The sequence below is a fragment of the Phalaenopsis equestris genome, unplaced genomic scaffold, assembly GCF_001263595.1.
Source record: "Phalaenopsis equestris unplaced genomic scaffold, ASM126359v1 Scaffold001116, whole genome shotgun sequence".
Lineage (NCBI taxonomy): Eukaryota > Viridiplantae > Streptophyta > Magnoliopsida > Asparagales > Orchidaceae > Phalaenopsis > Phalaenopsis equestris.
Window position 1 is genome coordinate 307597 of NW_018165555.1, and position 6803 is coordinate 314399.

Consider the following 6803-nt stretch of genomic DNA (forward strand, 5'->3'; position numbering starts at 1 on the left):
TAATAATAATATTATTATTATTATTATTTTAAAGCTTCCGCTCATTTTTCGCCTAACACCTCCTCGTAGCAAAATGAACGTCCTTCCTAGGTGAAATCGACGTTCTGGACACACCGTTATGGTCCATTTTATCATCCGAGGTCATCTGGACAACTTTTTCGACGATTGGGTATAAAATGATAATTTGTATATTTTTGACCCGCTCGCGAAGTCGTAGCGAAATGAACGTCCCTCTATTCTGAAATTGACGTTTCGGACGCACTCGTGTGGTCTGTTTCGTTGTTAGGGGTCATCGAAATCAGCTTTCCTGACGATCAGGCCAATTCGAGCCAACTTTACGCGTGGCGCGACGAATAGTATTCATTGACCCAATCAGAGAGGTCCGATGAACAAAATGACGACCGACCTTCATCTAAGCGAAAGCCAAAGTCTAGTCAAACGACCCCAACTACGTGCCCCTCAACACGCGCCGGTGGGTCTCGAACGGATGTCTCGAGCTACGGGTGACTTATTTGCACGAAATGTTACCTCGATACGCTGAGGTAGACATTCCACACATGTGACATCAAAAAATGATGCCAACATGTGGTTCATTAGGTTTCTTCCGACATTGCGGGGGAAGAGGAGGTGACTGGAGGGCGTCGTGTGTCTTTTGACTTCATACTGCATAGTTTCGCTAAGATAGAGGAGCATTTCCTTCGTTTTTTCGGGTGTCCTCGAGGAAACGACGACCAAAGAATTGTTGAATATCAGGAGATGCATGTCGATCTTGGGGAGGCGACGTGGTTGTGTTTAGAACTGTCGGCCATCAGAGAGGTCCTTGCTGCTCAACCAAGGGGTAGCCAAAACGAGTCTTCAAGCTGAGCGAAGAGTTTATGTATGAACAGTTTCGTCATCGAGCGAATGATCGCTTAGATTTTTTTTCTTTCTTAGTTGTACAGAGGATTTGACGTGAAATCCCCCTCTTTTTTGTGAATAAGAAAACATGAAATAAAATAAAATATTTTCTAGTTTTTTTGTAATGATAACTTTATTTGGTTAATGTGTAGTTCTATAGTGTCAGTCTTGTCGGTAGCATTTCGACTTCTCATGTGCTCCCCTTTCGCATTTATATATATGTATGTGGTTGCGCGACTGCTGAGAATCCTTGTCCGTTTCCATTTTCTCTAGGTTTTGCTTCATTCTCTTCCTTTATTTCTTTCCTTCTCATCTCCTTTCTCACACAGTATCATGGGCTCCATGATTCAGAATTGTTCTCAGGAGTCGTTTGGCTTGATTCCTGCTATGGAGATTTCAATCCTCTCCGCAGTGGACCTGGAAGAGATCCAAGATCGTTATATTCTGAATCATAGGATTCTCCTCTGGCCGGCTGTCAACCACAAATGGGCTATTAGCGACTTTTCTCCCTAATTATTCTTTTATAAGGATCCTTTTAAGATGGGTGTTTTACTGTCATTTTCCTGAGATTTGCGGTCGATCTGCATTCACTATGGAATCATTTATGCTGAGGTTTTTTCTGACTCAATTGCCTCCATCATGACTTACGTGTTTTTTTTTTTTGTCGGATGATGAGAATCTCATGGCCGATCGAACTCCACAACCATTTCTTTTCATTTCAGATCAGTTGTGATGAGTTTATTCAGTTTGTCGTAGGTCCTAATATTCGATTCCTGGGACTTGAAAACATCTTGAAGGACTAGAAGAAGAAGTTCTCGGTAGCCTCATGTGTGTCAGATCATAAGGCATTGATTGAAGACCAGCGCCTTTCTTTGTTTTAATACCTCAACCCCAACGTAATCAAATGCATATTCACTTGGATGGTGGCGATAATATGACTGAGGATTTGTGGTGATCGACCAACAACATGGAGGTTGCTCGGGAGTGAGCTGCTGAAGAGAGGGCGTCTTCAAAGAGGCCTCGGGGGAGAAGTGATCCTCGCCCACTCAACAGAGCTAGGGTTCGGTATGATTTTGTTAGTCAAGCGCGGGAATGCTGGAGGCTGGTGTTACCTAATTTCTTACTGGTTTATGTGTGAAACATATTTATGTGGTTGTTGTATGACTTGCTAGATTCTTAGAAAGGAAGTGGGAATGACTATCGATTGCCTAGCATTTCCGACTACGGTGATTCACCGGTGCGTCTGTCGGCTGGAAGAGTTTTGGCTGTGAAGAGGAAGACATCTTTCATATCTCTGCAAAAGCGAGGGGAGGCGAGTTGTGCATCCCTTCCTATCTTTTTTTGGGACCAACTCTGAGGAAAGGTGAGTGGTCGCAGATCAAATGGAGAGTGATGACTCCCGGAGGGAAGGAAAAACTCCTACCCCTTATACCAGATTAAGCGTTGGCTTTAAACTCTTTTGCTGAGTTTGGATTTAGTTATCAGCTCGCTCTCTATTCCAACGTGAGAAAAAAAGGGGCCTATCTACAGCTTTTAAGACAAAAATTTAAGGAGATTTTTCTAGAATCCTAAATCTTTCTAACAGATTGTCAGTGCTGATTCATTTGATTATAAGTCATTCTTTCAGCATTTAAATGATTTAATGCCTTAGATTTAAATGATCTTGGGATCCTAAAGCAACTTGATTTGACTGTTTGCAATTCAAATATCATTTAACCTTTTAAATATTTTTAGTTTTCATTAATGTTGTAGGCGTTTAATCTGAGCTTATTGCAACTTACATTGAATCACTTTTAGCATTGCTAGATTTATATTATTGAAATGTTTAATTTGGTTATAATTTTGTTCAAATTAAAGCTCAAATGATCGTTAATTTAACACTTGAAATTATCATTCAAAATGTATTGATATCATGTCCCATCAAATATATTTTTTAGTGATATATCAACATACATGCCAAAATTTTTTATTGATATATATATATATATGCAAAAATATATATATATATATATATATATATATATATATGGACAACATACTCAGATTAATTGGTCGGGTATCTGACTTATCGGTTGTAAGTCTCCTCTGATTTGTAGGGTGTGGCACTAGAATTCTTAGGTGCATGAGGGATGACCGAGACTCATATAATAGTCTTTGGTCATTTCTTTTCAATATATATATATATATATATAAGCTGTCTACATATGTAAATGCAAAGGAATGGACTGGTTTATATGCAAACTTCCAAAAAGACAGTGGTAGTACTGGGCTATATAAATCCATGGTCAATTCCAATTGCTTTTCCAATTTTGTGTCTTAAATAATTTGATTTATTCCATTAAGAATCCTACGCACGTTTTTCACCCTTCTAACCAGTCATACTAGAAATGATTATTTGTCATTTCATGTGAGTTTTGGTTATCAATAATGCAATGATGCAAGTTAATTTATTAAGTATTTTATAAATATCATTTTATGTAGATGAGAGTCGTTGTATGTATGGCATCCGGTTGTTACGGTGTCATGCTCCCAGTGAACAAATCTACTGAGAGCTTGGTCGACAAAATTGAATTCTCTCAGTGAACAATTGATCATCGCCAATCAGACTCCACATGATAACATGATCGTCAAACCATAACGAAATAACTTAGTGCCTAAAAGCAAATATTACAATTGTCCAACAATTTTGAAACGTTGCTTGCTATGTATAGTTCTGATATTTATCATAATTTTTAAAGATTAAAATATAAAAATTATAATTTTAATAAATTTGAATACATTAGAATTGTGTGATATGCATGTAAATCCCTAAAAAGGAAAAAAGGAACATGGCCTTTGCAAGCAACCGAAATGCAAAGTCAACCTCTAAAAGCTTATCCAATTTTTGTCAAGCTACCTAAATGCCCTCAAGAACATCATGCAAATAACCATACCTCCTCTTTGTAACAAAAGTTAACAATTTTACAAAAGTGTGCTATTGGCATTTTGTTTCCTCTTTAGAAAAAAAACCTCATTTCTCATGCATTCATTGCTTAAATAAACAAAACAAAGAAGGGGTAGAAAGGGTAAAGAAAGTAAAAATATCGGCCGTAACGTAATTAACTGTTATTTTAGTATTTTATTTTTTTTTTAACCTCGAAAGAAATTTTATGAGTTAACATATGATGAGTCTTTTATATAATCGATATTAGAGGTTAAATTTTTTTTTTACAATTTAGTTTTGGTTGATTTGTGATTAATTAAATAAATATAAAGTGTTAAAAAGGAGAAGGGATGCGTGCGAAAAATTCACGAAAATAGAGCAATATATTATCGTCTTAGCGTGGTATGAAGATTCAACATATACTCTGAAGAGAAAAGACAAGTAACAGTGACTCCAGAAGTTTCTACGTAAAAAACTCGTAAAGGGGAAAAACCACAATGTCTTATCCAGCTGAAGAGTTCCACTATAAAATGATAATTACAATCATTTGTCTCATAGACGAGAAAATGTTACAAGTTCTCTCAAGTTACAAAGTCGATATGTGGATTAACTTGTCACAAGGAACGGGCTACAACCAATAGCGATTGGCGGCGGTCGAAGGAATGATGCTGAACTTTAGCTCCTTCTCAAAGCATCAAGTTCTTTCTTAAGCCTCAAACTCTCTTTCCTTCTCAAGAGAAGTGCATGCCTTTATTTATAGAGTTCTGAGAATAGTTAATGCATGAATATGAACTATTTGGATAGGACGGTTCAAAGTGCCTCCTTTGATGACATAACATTTAATGAACATTGTAGTGCCTTAATGAAGTTAGAATTGAGCAAACTTCGAGTAGTTGGGTTCGTCTTATCGAGACACTCGATTTGACTATAAGCTTGCAAAATTTGATATTCATTTGACCTTCCAAATTTGCTCGTAAAGTTTTAAAAAATTGTTTAATGGCCTGATTTGAGCTTGATTTGACTTGAATTAGATCAACTTTTGTATCAGTGGATCTATCTCGTCGAGCCGGTCATTTTGACTGTAATTTTATTAAAACCAGAGTTCTGGTTCACTTTTAATTGAAGTTTGAACATTTCTTGTTCAAAAGATCGTCTTGAGATTCGTGTCATATATTGAAATACGTGTTGGATCATAAAAGTTTGTTGATGGTGTATCAATTGTCCCTATATTTTCAGATGAGATGAACCTCACTGTCTAAAAATATTGAAATCAAAGCATTTTTCTTATTATAGATATATATAATATTATAAGCATGCATAATGTTAAAATGTTTGGATTAGCTTTGTTGGCAAACGATGTTTTTCTCTCTGTGCGTTGGCAGGGGATCAAAACATGTGCTTAATAATTGTTTTTGCAGCATAGGAATTTGGAGGGTTGGAAGGAGCGAGTTTAGGCTAATTCTTGTTTTTTTATTTTTTAAATGCAAGTGCTTTTAATGCTAGGTGTTCAACTTAAACTTTAAATAGAGTCTAAAACTGAGAAAAAAAAAATCAAGAGTGGGAGGAGAAGGAGAAGGAGATAGAGTGGATTGTAGAGTTTCATCGATTCAAAGGCAGCCAATCAGCGTCTCAGAAGAAGAAAGTCATCCCCGTCCCGAGAAGCAGACGATCAATGATTTCTTCTTTGACATTGTGAAACAAAAGAAAATCGCTCTGACCTGTGTAGCAGACGATCAACGAGATTCTCTTTCATATTGCTGTGAAGAAAAAAAACGTTCCCATTTTGCATAGCAGACGATCATCAAAATCCTTTTTCGTGTTGCGGCGCAGAAGAAAGTCGCCATCGTCCAACATAGCAAGCGATCAACGGGATCTACTTTCATATTATTGTGAAGGAAAAATTCATCTCAACCCTGCGCAGCAAACAATCAATAGGATCCTCTTTCGTTTTGCAAAGCAGAAGAAAGTCATCCTCGTCTTGAGTAACGGGATTTTCTTTCAAGTTGCGGTGCAGAAGAAAGTCAATCTCGTCCTGTGTATCAGGTAACCAACGAGACATTCTTTTGTGTTGCCGAGATGACGTATCAGAGGAAATTCGCCCGATGTGTTGGAAGAGACGAAGAAAAACTAGAATTTTTCTACTGCATATTCCATCTGAGAGTCCCGTGTTGTCATCGCGCATTTTAAATGAGACCAAGAAAAGCTAGAGTTTTCCCATTGCAGCACAAGGGGAATATTTTTATGTTGTTGTGGCAGCAATATCTCAAGAATCTCGTACTGCTGGAGATCAACAGAAGTACTAAAATTTTTGGAGGCAATGACGACTCCACTCGAAAAGGAGCTGACTTATTAAAGCCCTTTAATTGTCTAATGAGACATTTGGGCATGGACATGATGTGTGTTCAACTTGAAGTAACAAAAATTTTGATGTTGCTATAGAGCTGTGATTTCCCCTCTTTTAGGATGCTTTGTCCCTACCTTTAAGGTGTTGTTACCTAATTGTGGGTCATTGCTGCCACATTTCTGTGGCATTTTTTATGTTGATCTCTTCTGAGATTTATTTCAGCTGAGGTTCTTTGGCATTTCAAACATAAGGAAGTTTGCAAGAAAAAATAGCACGTGCATTTTATATAAAAAAGAATCACGAACCTTTTCTCTCAAATGGAGGCATAAAAACCTTGATAAAAAGTAACCTAACCACTTTCCACTCATACATCATGCAAATGGAAAAGCACACAATTACAACTGGAAAGATGTTTCAACATGTTTCTCTGGGCTGGCCAAAGGAAGCAACTCCATTGGGCTAGTTGGCAGAAAACTGCTAAACCCACTTACTAGTGGACTTGGGATTAAGGGACTGAAGCAGCTTAATCATTTCAATTTATGCAAGTTAAGGAATAATTCAGGCAACAAGATTCATTGTGGGCAAATTTCATGTTGGACAAATACTACGGAGACTCCTATCCCAATTCTGTCAGCAGGA